Genomic DNA, 12,190 nt, shown 5'->3' on the forward strand with positions numbered 1-12,190 from the left:
GGAAGTAAGATCCCGCGTCCTGCGGGACGCATCCAGAAGAAAATAAAGGAAACCTGTGAGAGAGTAACCAAATTCTAACTAATAAGCGCAGAGGCACAACTGTAACTCAGAATTCTCACTCTGAAGCCTGAACTGTCTAATCATTAGAACTGATGCTTTCGGTTACTTCATCTATCAAATAAATGTCAAATGCTTGGTGAGAACTGCTGAATTCCTGCTAGATGCTAGAGTTGTAAAGAAGACCTTATTCCAGCCGGAGTGCCTTCCAGCCCGAATCCCTCCTAGAGCCCAGGTCCCCAAACTAAGATGGACGAGAATCCACAGACAAAAAGTAGTGTACAAAGCGCTGTGATAGCTTAGTGAGCAGCAGTACTGTCAGCAGGAAAAGCTGCCTCCCACCAGGAATGGTACAGCAACTTGCTCTCCCTGTCTTTATATGTTGCCATCCTCATCCCACCAAATTCCCAATCCACAGGTAACCCTGCCGCAGATCTAGATTCACAGATTTCAGGCAGCTTCAGCATTAGGCTCCACACGACTGAGCGACTTCCCTTTCACTTTTCATTTTCATGCATTGGAGAAGGAAATGGCAACCCACTCCAGTGTTCTTGCCTGGAGAATCCCAGGGACGGGGGAGCCTGGTGGGCTGCCGTCTATGGGGTCGCACAAAGTTGGACACGACTGAAGCGACTTAGCAGCAGCAGCAGCAGCAGCAGCAGCATTAGGCTCCAAGCTATGGTACTAGTCTAATTTCTCTGCCACTGCTCTCTTCATTCTCCTAAGGGTCTGGCATTCCATTTTTGTTTTTGCACTCTGTCCTTTTAAGACCCAGTTTACTTTTTTTCTGGGTCTTAATTATTCTTTTTAATTTTATTTTTATACAGTTTTAAAGGTTACACTCATTCAGTTATTACAAAATATTGGCTATATATCTCCCGTGTTGTGCGATACATTCTGGTAGCCTCTCTCACACCTAGTAGTTTGTGCTGCCCACTTCCTCACCCCTATATTGACCCTCGCCTTTCTCCATTAGTAACCACTAGTTTGTCCTCTAAATCTAAGAAACTGCTTCTTCTTTGTTATATTCATTAGTTTGTTGTATCTTTTAGATTCCCCACATAAGTGATATCATACAATATTTGTCTTTCTCTGACTTATTTCACTTAGCATAATGCCCTCCAAGTTCATCCAAGTTGCTGCAAATGGTAAAATTTCATTCTTTTTTTTAATGGCTGGGTAGTGTGTGTATATATATATATATATAATCCATTAATCTGTTAATGGACACTTAAGTTGCTTCCATATCTTGGCTATTGCAAATAATGCTGCTATGAACATCTTGGTGCATATATCTTTTCAAATTATTGGTTTTTTTTTTTTTTTCAGATACATACCCAGGAATGGAATTGCTGGGTTTTATGATAGTTCTATTTTTAGTTTTTTGAGAAACCTCTATACTGTTTTCCACAGTGACTGCACCACTCTGGGTAGGAGGCAAGATAAACACAAAACTGTTAACAGTAGTTTGGGAAAACAATTCTCACATTTCTGTACAGTATCAATTCTCACTTTTCTGTACTATGTCAATTTCTTTCCAATTTCTTTTTTATATTAAAAATGAAATATACATGAATGATTCCAATTTTATGCCTTTCTGGAAAACACAAAACTACAGGGCCAGAAAAGAGGTTGCCAGGATTGGAGATGGGAGGAGGGGTTGACTAGAAAAAGGGACAAAGGAACTTTTTGGGGTGATAGAAATACTGATTGTGATAACAGATTCATGTCTGTATGAGTTTGTTAAAACGCATAGAACTGTATGATAAAAAAGGTGAATTTACTGTATATAAATTATACCTCAATGAACCTAACCTTCGGGCTCCCCCTCTGTGGCTCAGCGGTAAAGAATATGCCTGCAGTACAGGAGACACAAGAGAGCCGGGTTCGATCCCTGGGTGGGGAAGATACCCTGGAGGAGTACACGGCAACCCACTCAAGTGTCCTTGCCTGGAGAATCCCATGGACAGAGGAGCCTGGCGGGCTGCAGTCCATGGGGTCGCAGAGTCAGAAAAGACTGAAGCAACTTAGCACGCAAACCTAACTTTAAGAAATGTCAGAGAAACTACAGAAAGCCAGGACTATATTTTTAAAATAGTCTTAATTGCACAAGTAACAAAATATATAATAAAATAATCGTTATGGGTTTTTAACAAAACATAAGTAAATCTAAAGTTTTGTGTGTCTGTACCCAGACTCCTTTCCAGCATTAATCATTAATATGTATTAATACAAATATGTAGCCATAAAAAATAAAGCACTGGGTTTTGTATGCACACATGTGCTTTTTATTACGTCAGTGATATCATGCGGTACCCTATTCAACACATTTTTCACTCAGTTTTTAAGTATTTGTTGATAAAGCACAGTATTTTTTGTTTGTTTTCTTACGTTAATGGTATCACGTTGTACCTTATTCTACTGCTTTTATCAATCTGTGTATTTTGATGTCCAATTAACTCCTTGGAAGTGCAGCAGATGGCATTCCACTATAAACCCACCACATTCTGCTGTTCGTTGCTGTATAGGTGAAGGTTAAATTGCTCCCAGTGTTTTGATCTTACAGTGATCCGACCCCTCCAGTGCTCGTGTGGCCGCTTCGGGGTGAACGCCTAGGAGTAGCACAAGTTGTGCATTTTCAATTTTAATAGGGTGAGATTTGAGTCTTCCCCAGATAGGTACGTGTATCTACCGGAAAGTCAGTCTCGCAGCGCAGCTCCCGCGCAGTGGAGAATCGCGCTCCTTCCTACAAACCCCTCCCCTACGCCTCCCTGAGCACCCGCAGGCACCTTCCCAGCAAGCACCGCGCCTATTTGCATACGACTCAAGCCTCTGCTTTTATTTTAAATAAAAATCCAAAGACAGATGATAGAGTCTCCTTATGAAGACTTCTCTCCCTTTCAGAAGGGTCTGCCGTTACACCTTCAACTTTGGGAACTCTGAATGGAAAACTGCATCGACTTTATTTTCACCTTTACCATAAAAGGGATTTGCCGACACTGCCACCCTGCTTTGGAAGCCGGAAAGGCAAAAAGGGCTTCTGTCGTGAGTGGCACACGTAGGGCAGCTCGTTTGCTCTACGTGCGGAATCGACATCAAGAGATTTCGGAAGCATAATTTTTGGTAATAGGGCAGCTGGTGATCGTTGGTCCTGGCGCCCCCGCTTATGATGTTTATAAAACAGAACTTGGAGTTAGTCCTTGTAATATTCCTTGATATGAGAGGTTTTTGCCGTGTGTGTCTGTGGATGTTTCGTAACTCGGTTTTCGAAAACTTTAAATTTTTAAGCAGAAAGATATGTGGAGCGAAGCAGTTTTGATTACGTTTTTTTCCCTTTCGTGAGTTAGGAAGAGTAAATGGCGTGTTGGCGTATTTTTCCGCTAGACCACGCAGCCGTAAGAGATGTTCACACTTTTCTTGGTTGGTTGCTTACCAGGTTAACGGAATCATAATACAAAGCTAATTTTGTAAAAATATTTTTCTTACTACATGTATACATTATCGGTTTCTAAGTTTGTGTTTATATTCTTCCTGTAATTTATGCCCTTTGAAAAGAATCACTACTTCAAAACACCAGGTAAGTAGCACTCTTACTGTTGATAACGTTTTCGCAGAGCAGCTCATTAAGAGACACAAAAGTGTAAAACCTTCAAAAAATTCATCTCATATGTTATATTATGTTTAAGAGGACATTAAGGAATTTCTCTGGCAGTCCAATGTTTTATATGCAGAGCTGCCGCTGTAGGGGGCGCAGGTGGTCCGGGAACTAGGATCCTGCATGCTGCCTTGTGCGACCGAAAAAAAGAAAGCGAGGTTTTGCTACAAGGATTCATTCCATTCGTTCTAACAACAAATTTGTAAGTGTTCTGCAATACAGGATGGTCCCTCCAAACCCCTGGAGGCCCAGACGTAAAGAATCTGCCTGCAATGCCGGAGACCTGGGTTCGACCCCCGGGTTGGGAAGATGATCTGGAGGAGGGCATGGCAACCCACTCCAGTATTCTTGCCTGGAGAGTCCCCATGGACAGAGGAGCCTGGCGGGCTGCAGTTCATGGGTCTCAAAGAGTCGGATACGAGCCACTAAGCACACTGTAGCGCACTCCAAATCAGCGCACAGGTGGGGAGTAGGATAGTTGGATCCAGGATCCCCCCTTGGATACACAAAATCCGCAGATGTTCAAGTACTGTATATAAAAAGGCAGTGTGTGCCTGCGTACTCAGTCGTCTCCAACTCTTTGCAACCCCACGGACTGTAGTCCGCCAGGCTCTTCTATCCATGGAATTCTCCAGGCAAGAAGACTGGAGTGGGTTGCCATTTCCTCCTCCAGGGAGGGGATCTTCCCCAACCAGGGATGGAATCTGTGTCTCCTGCCTTGGCAGGCTGATTCTTTACCATACTTGCATATAACCTCTGCACATCCTCCAGGTATATTTAAAATCACTTCTAGATTACTTACAATACCTAAAACAAGGTAAATGCGTGTAAAATAGCTGCAGGCGGGCAGCAAAATTAAGTTTTGCCTTTTGGAACTTTATGGGGTTTCTTCTGTTTTTTTAATCGGTGGTTGGTTGAATCTGTGGATGCAAAACCCAGGGATAACAGAGGGCTGGTTGTATTGTTTTGCTCACTTAATGAATGAGAAAACAGAAGCTCTGAAAGGCCCCCAACACAGAGCTAGAAAGCAGCAGGGTCAAGAGATGAGTCCAGCTCTTCTGAAAGGAAACTTGCTCTGACTGCACAGAGTAATATCCAAGAAAAATGTCAACCAGAATGGAATCTATTACAGATGGAAGATTTACTGGGAGAGTGAAGCTTTTTTGCTTTTATTTCTCTATATTTTCCAATTAGTTCTCAGAAAACATGGGGTAGATGAAAAGATTAGAGAAATGATGAGGATGCACAGTCACTGGAATACAAATGATGAAAAATAAAATCGGACTCACAAAGAAGCCAGTCAGTAAAGACCATATATTATATGATTCCTTTTACCCAAGATGTCCAGAAGAAGCAAAGCTATAGAGACAGAAAGTAGGTTAGTGATTGCCTGGGACTGGAGTTGAGAGCAGGGACTGACTACAAATGGGCATGAGGCATCTTTCTGCCGTGAAGAAAATGTTCTACAAGTAAATTATGTTGCATAAATCTATGAGTTTCCTAAAATCATTAAATTGTACACTTAAAATGGGTAAGTTTTATGATATGTAAATTGTATTTTAATAAAACTGTAAATTTTCTCTTTTTCAGCAGCCTGTCTTCCTCTCGCATTTTCCCAAAGTGACTAATTCCTCCTCATTCTTTTTGTCAGTTCAAATGTCACTTCCTCAGGGAGGCCCTCCTTGACCCACCCCCAATAGACTTACTTCTAATCATATCATAGACTCACACCAGGATGGGTTTACTGCAGGTGGGTGATGGGAGGGGAGGTGGTTCAGGGATATGGATTTTGAGAGGCTTTGCTTTGGTATTTTGAAGGATGGAGGGGAAAAGGGTGTCAGTTTGTCAGAGAAGTGAAAATGAAAGTTGCTCAGTCATGTCCAACTCTTTGCATGACCCCATACAGTCCATGGAATTCTCCAGGCCAGAATACTAGAGTGGGTAGCCTTTCCCTGTTCCAGGGGATCTTCCCAAACCAGGGATAAAACCCAGGTCTCCAACATTGCAGGCAGATTCTTTACCATCTGAGTCACCAGAGAAGTACAGTTTGTCAGAAGAGAGGAGGAAGTTTCCATCCTTCAGGTAGGCAAATGCCATCATGGCTTCTCTCTTGAAACCAGCCAAATCTTATTCCTGAGCTCCCCTATTGGTCTGTATCTCCAATGTTGCAATCAGTGACCACTGATAAGAAATGAAGGTCACACAAAAATTGTATTCTATACACTAACTGAAAAGAAAATTAAATAATTCCATTTACAATAATACTAAAAAGAAAAAAAAATACTTAGAAATGTTTATATGATACTTAGGAAATTTAACCAAGGAGGAGAAACTTAACCAAGGAGGAGTGTAACTTGTACATGAAAATTACAAAACATTGTTGAAAGAAATTCAAGAAGACAGAAACAAATGGAAAGGTCGTCCATGTTCACAATCTTATTAAAATGCCAATACTATCCAAAGTAATCTGTGGATTCAGTGCAAAAAATCCTGTAAAAATCCCAATGACATATTTTGCAGAAATAGAAAAACCCATCCTAAAATTCGTTTGGAATCTCAAAGGACTCTGAGTACCAAAAACACTCTTGAAAAAGAACAAAGTTGGAGGACTACACTTCCTAATTTCAAAACTTACTACAAAGCAAAGTAAGTAAAAATATTGTGGTACTGGTGTAAAAACACACATGTAGACCAATGGAATAGAATAGAGAGTGCAGAAATAAATCATGGCCTCAAATGACTTTTGATAAGAATGCCAAGACCATTCAATAGTGAAATGACGGTCTTTTCAGCAAATAGCATTGGCAAAACTGGATAGCCACATGCAAAAAAATGAAGCTGAACTCCTACCTTAAACCACATAGAAAAAATAAATTAAAGATCTAATTTAAGAGCTAAAACTAAAAGAAAATAGGAAAGTTTTATAACATTGGGTTTGGTAATGATTTCTTAAATATGACATCAAAAGTACAGGCAACAAAAGAAAACATAAGTAAATTGGACTTTATTAGAATTTACAACCTTTGTGCATCAATAATCGCTTTCCTGGTGGCTCACCCGGTAAATGGACAAGGCAATGGCAACCCACTCCAGTACTCTTGCCTGGAAAATCCCACGGACGGAGGAGCCTGGAAGGCTGCAGTCCATGGGGTTGCTGAGGGTCGGACGCGACTGAGTGACTTCACTTTCACTTTTCACTTTCATGCATTGGAGAAGGAAATGGCAACCCACTCCAGTGTTGTTGCCTGGAGAATCCCAGGGACAGGGGAGCCTGGTGGGCTGCCCTCTATGGGGTCGCACAGAGTCGGACATGACTGAAGTGACTTAGCAGCAGCAGCAGCACCTGGTAAAGAATCTGCCTGAATTGCAGGAGAGTGGGGTTAGATTCCTGGATCAGGAAGATCCCCTGGAGAAAGGAATGGCTATCTACTCCTATATTCTTGCCTGAAGAATTCCATGGAACAGAGGAGCCTGGTGGGCTACAGTCCATGGGGTCGCAAAGAGTTGGATACAACTGAGTGACTAACAAACACACAACCACTATCGATAACCACTATAGAATGGGAGAAAGTGTATACTGTGTCCCAGACCAACTTTTCCCTCTTCTATGGTGTCACCTCCTGCCCATGCCAGAAACTGAAACTCTAGGACTGCCAGGACCAGGCTTTGAGTGGAATCTGCAGCAGGCCTGCTGTGGTGGGATCAGCTGAAGAGTTTATGTTCAATCTGGAGGAGCAGGGGGCTCCCCTACCAGCCTGCTACGGCCTCCCTAGTACATGGGGAAGGGCCCAGTGTGACCAGAGCAACCAATTTAGAAAAGGAGGCAGAAAATCTTTTATTTGATATCTCTGGATTTGTAAATGTTGATAAATGATTTTCAACAAAAACTTTAGATATCCTCTGGACCTTATGTTATCCATCTGTGAAGAGGTATGACCTATGGGTCCCTAGAAGGATAGCCTCTGGTCCCTCCTCTCTGGTATCTACTTGCAGCCCAGAACACTGTCTCCAGCTGCATGGACAGCTACTAACTCTGCAATTATTTCATAATTTCTATCCCCACTTCCCCTTAGTTTCCCATCCCCCATCAAGCCTGCTTCTTCTCTTGTCTCTTTGACCTCTGCAAATCCATCACTTAATAACTTCCCTCTCCATCACTTAGTAACTTCCCAGAGACCCCTCTAAGACCACCTCCTCTCTGAATCCCCACTTGGTCTGAACCATCACCATCACCTGTTCTATTACAACCAGAAGCTCCTAAGTGGTCTTTTGACTTCCTGTCATGCTCCCTTCTAGTCTTCATTCTTAACTCCTTCAGTGGCCTTCCTGTCACTTAGAATTAACCTTTAACTCCTCATTGGGGTCTACAAGACCTTATATGTGTTGGCACTGGGATCTTCTCTTGACTTCTTTCTGTTTCTCTGCTCCAGCCTGACTGGCCTTCTCCAAGTTCCTCCAACATGTGAGGATCTCATGGACTTTGCCTCTGCTGTTTCCCCACAGAATCCTGAAACACTACTTCCGGACCTTCAGCTGGGATCTTCTCATCCTCCAGGCCTTAGCTCCTGAGCCAGCCGTCCCTGTTCACTTAACTATGTCTAGTTAGGTCCCCTCCTCAGTCATATCCTCTCTCAATCTCTCTGGCACATCTCCTTCATAGCCCTACCATACCAGGCATATCCTGCTCTTTGTCTATATCCACTTCCCTCCTTTCTCCCCCATTTCCCCTATCTTTTTACCCACCTACCCCCAAAATATGCACTATGCAATAGAATCTCTATGAGAACAGAGACAAAATTTATTTTATTCACTGCAGGACTCCTAGCCCCTGGACCACTGCCTGCTACATAGACAGTACTCAAAAAATCTTTGTTTACTAAAGACTGCCTGTACTTTTGCTTCTAATTCCCCACCCTCTGTATCACATTCTCAGAAGCCGATATGGGGACTGAGTCAGAAAAAGAGGAAGTTCTTCCCGTGGGTGCAAAAGAAAAAACTCTGTGATGAATCCAGATACAGTCAAGTGAATCACCGCCTCTCCCACACCAGCCCCACCCACCCCCAATGTCCACCACCACCACCCAAGCAAAAGGCTAACTTGCTGGTTTTGGAGTCAGAGAGGACAAGATTCAAGTCCTGCTGGCTCTGTGATCTTGAATCAATCTCTGTCTCAGCCTCAGTCTCCTCATCTGTAAAAGGAACACAATAATGGTACCCTCCTCACATCGGGGGTTGTGAAGAGCACATGAGGTAATCCACACTCACAGAGGGACTGGGAATCATGTCTGGAATGTAATAAGCACTTAAGAAGTGCCAGCTGGTATTATTTTTAATACTCCAACTGGCACCACCCACCTGCCTTTCAGAACAGAGCCCAGTCGTTGTCCATCAGTTGCTCAGTCATGTCTGACTCTGTGACCCCATGGACTGCAGCACGCCAGGCTTTCCTGCTCTTCACCATCTCCTGGAGCTTGCTCAAACTCCTGTCCATTGAGTTGATGATGCCATCCAACCATCTCATCTTCTGTCGTCCCCTTCTCCTCCTGCCTTCAATCTTTCCCAGCATCAGGGTCTTTTCTAGTGAATTGGCTCTTTGAATCAGGTGGCCAAAGTATTGGAGCTTCAGCTTCAGCATCAGTCCTTCCAATGAATAGCTACAGTTAAGACCCTCTCTGGACCTAAGTCTCCCCATCTGTAGCTACACTTATTATTTGGGGCTATCCTGTGTGGCATGCAGGATCTTAGTTCCCCAACCAGGGATTGAACCTGCGCCTCCTGCAATGGAAGCTTGGAGTCTTAACCGCTGGGCCACCAGGTAAGTCCCAGGAGCTACACTTATGAGCATGTGCTGTCTACCAGGCACTTGGCATGGGCACTGTTATGCCTGGTAGAGCCTAAGTTCCCTCAGCTGGCAGTGAGCTTCCTGCCCAGGGCCAGGGACATCATCAGTTCAGTCGCTCAGTCGTGTCCGACTCTTTACAACCCCATGAATCGCAGCACGCCAGGCCTCCCTGTCCATCACCAACTCCCGGAGTTCACTCAGACTCAAGTCCATCGAGTCAGTGATGCCATCCAGCCATCTCATCCTCTGTCGTCCCCTTCTCCTCCTGCCCCCAATCCCTCCCAGCATCAGAGTCTTTTCCAAAGAGTCAACTCTTCCCATGAGGTGGCCAAAGTACTGGAGTTTCAGCTTTAGCATCATTCCTTCCAAAGAAATCCCAGGGCTGATCTCCTTCAGAATGGACTGGTCGGATCCCCTTGCAGTCCAAGGGACTCTCAAGAGTCTTCTCCAACACCACAGTTCAAAAGCATCAATTCTTTGGCGCTCAGCCTTCTTCACAGTCCAACTCTCACATCCATACATGACCACTGGAAAAACCATAGCCTTGACTAGACGGACCTTTGTTGGCAAAGTAGTGTCTCTGCTTTTCAAAATGCTATCTAGGTTGGTCATAACTTTCCTTCCAAGGAGTAAGCGTCTTTTAATTTCATGGCTGCAGTCACCATCTGCAGTGATTTTTGAGCCCCCAAAAATAAAGTCTGACTCTGTTGCCCCATCTATTTGCCATGAAGTGATGGGACCAGATGCCATGATCTTCATTTTCTGAATGTTGAACTTTAAGCCAACTTTTTCACTCTCCTCTTTCACTTTCATCAAGAAGCTTTTTAGTTCCTCTTCACTTTCTGCCATAAGGGTGGTGTCATCATAGGCACGCCCAAAACCTTGCTCTTCACTGTCTTTTATTTAATTATTTTATTTATTCATTTTAATTTTTTAAATTATTATAAAAATATACTTAACATAAAATTTGCCATGTTTAAGTGTACAGTTCAGAAGCATTAAGTACATTCATGTCATTGTTTATTATCACCAACAACCATTCCTAGAACTTTTGCACCATCCTCAACTGAAATTCTGCACCCATTATATATACTAGCTTCTCAAATACTCCCTTTACCCCGGTCCCTGGTAATCACTATTCCATTTTCTGTCTCTGTGATTTTGATGATTTTATTTACTCCAAATAAGTCAACAGAGCTTGGACTTTGGACAGACCCATGGGAGTGGCAGCTCTGCAACTTCTTGTACTTGTAACCTGAGGTTGTGCCCCTTAATTTCACTGAGCCTGTTTTGCCTCTTCTGAGAAAAGGGGATATCACTCCCTACCTGGAAAGGAAATTCCCTACCTGGAATTTTATCTATGGAAAAACTTCTAGTACACTGCAGACACAGAGGAAGGGCTCAAGAAATGTTAGTTTCTTTTCCCTTCAATCCTGTCAGCAGCTAGTCTCAGGAAATCATCTTGGTTAGGCCATAGCACAGACTGAAGTCAAGAGCCCAGATTCTGGTTCTACTGCGTACCAACTATGTGACCTTGGTTTTCCTATTATAAAATGGGGACCCTACTAGTACCTTCCAAGTACATTAATACCAAGTGTTTAAAATGGGCTGGCACTTAGTAAACTTTAGCTGTTGTTATTCATGCTGCTGCTGTTGTTACTGGGCTTGGAACAGACATAGTCAAGAGCCAGCAGAGCTGTGGTTTTTCCACCTGGCTGTTCCCTAGAGTCATTGAAGGCCATTTTAGAAAATATTCATGGCCAGACTCCACCCTCACAGATTCCAGTCGAATTCGTCTGGGATGGGGCTCTGGTATGGGTATTTTATAAGACCACCCTGAGTGATTTTATGTGCGACCAGGGATAGAAGTTCCACAAAAGTGGGAAACTAGGAGCATGGGCTCTGGAATCAACTACCTAAGTTCAAATACAAGCTAGCCAATAAACAGATGTATGAATGTAAGAAAGTGGTGTTTTGTTTTGTTTTTTTTTCTTTTTTTAGGTGTGTAGCTTGCATAAAATCTTAGTTTGAACTAGGGATTGAACCTCGGCCCTTGGCAGTGAAAACTAAGTCCTAATGATTGAACCACCAGGGAATTCCCTGAGTGTGGGAAAGTTCTTAACCTCTCACGTTACATTAGGTTAATAACAGGACCTTGGAGGCTATATAGATCTAACATGGTTAGAGCAAGCTCTCAGCAGGCCTGATACCACTACCCCTGAGATTCCCTTCTGTTTTCAAACCATGCAGCCATGGTGGGCCTATGTCCAGCTCACACCTACAATCTAACCAGGGGGGCCTAAGTGCCTTGAACATCCCAGATAGGGTCCTCTCCTCACCTTGCCAGCTTCCCCCAGTTATGTTTGGCCCTTCTACTGTTTGGCTTTTTTACTCAATCAAAATGAACAAAATTATCTCCCAAACAAAATTGTCTGCCTAGAAATCAGAGAGACCTGAGAATGCTATAGGGAAGGATAGAGCCAGACTGGTCATTCAAGTATGTCTCATATTTAAAAGAAGAAGGGAAGGAAAGGAGATGTGGTGGGGTGGGGAGGGGTGGGGGAGAAGGAGAAGAAAAATTATCCTCTTCAATGCTTAGGAAACAGTGTTTAAGGGAAAAAGAAGTATAACATGGA

The 12,190-nt window shown here is 43.2% G+C and overlaps 1 non-coding gene across 1 annotated transcript; it reads left to right on the forward strand.

Annotated features, from left to right (window-relative positions):
• The first annotated feature begins 3,086 nt into the window (after positions 1-3,086).
• LOC147377533 (U11 spliceosomal RNA) lies at positions 3,087-3,219 on the forward strand. The gene has a single exon (XR_015153947.1). It is a non-coding gene; the product is annotated as a U11 spliceosomal RNA (small nuclear RNA).
• The last annotated feature ends 8,971 nt before the right edge of the window (positions 3,220-12,190 follow it).

The sequence above is a fragment of the Bos grunniens genome, chromosome 2 (assembly GCF_055505025.1).
Source record: "Bos grunniens cultivar Pamir isolate PY7600 chromosome 2, Bosgru_T2T1.0, whole genome shotgun sequence".
Classification (NCBI taxonomy): domain Eukaryota; kingdom Metazoa; phylum Chordata; class Mammalia; order Artiodactyla; family Bovidae; genus Bos; species Bos grunniens.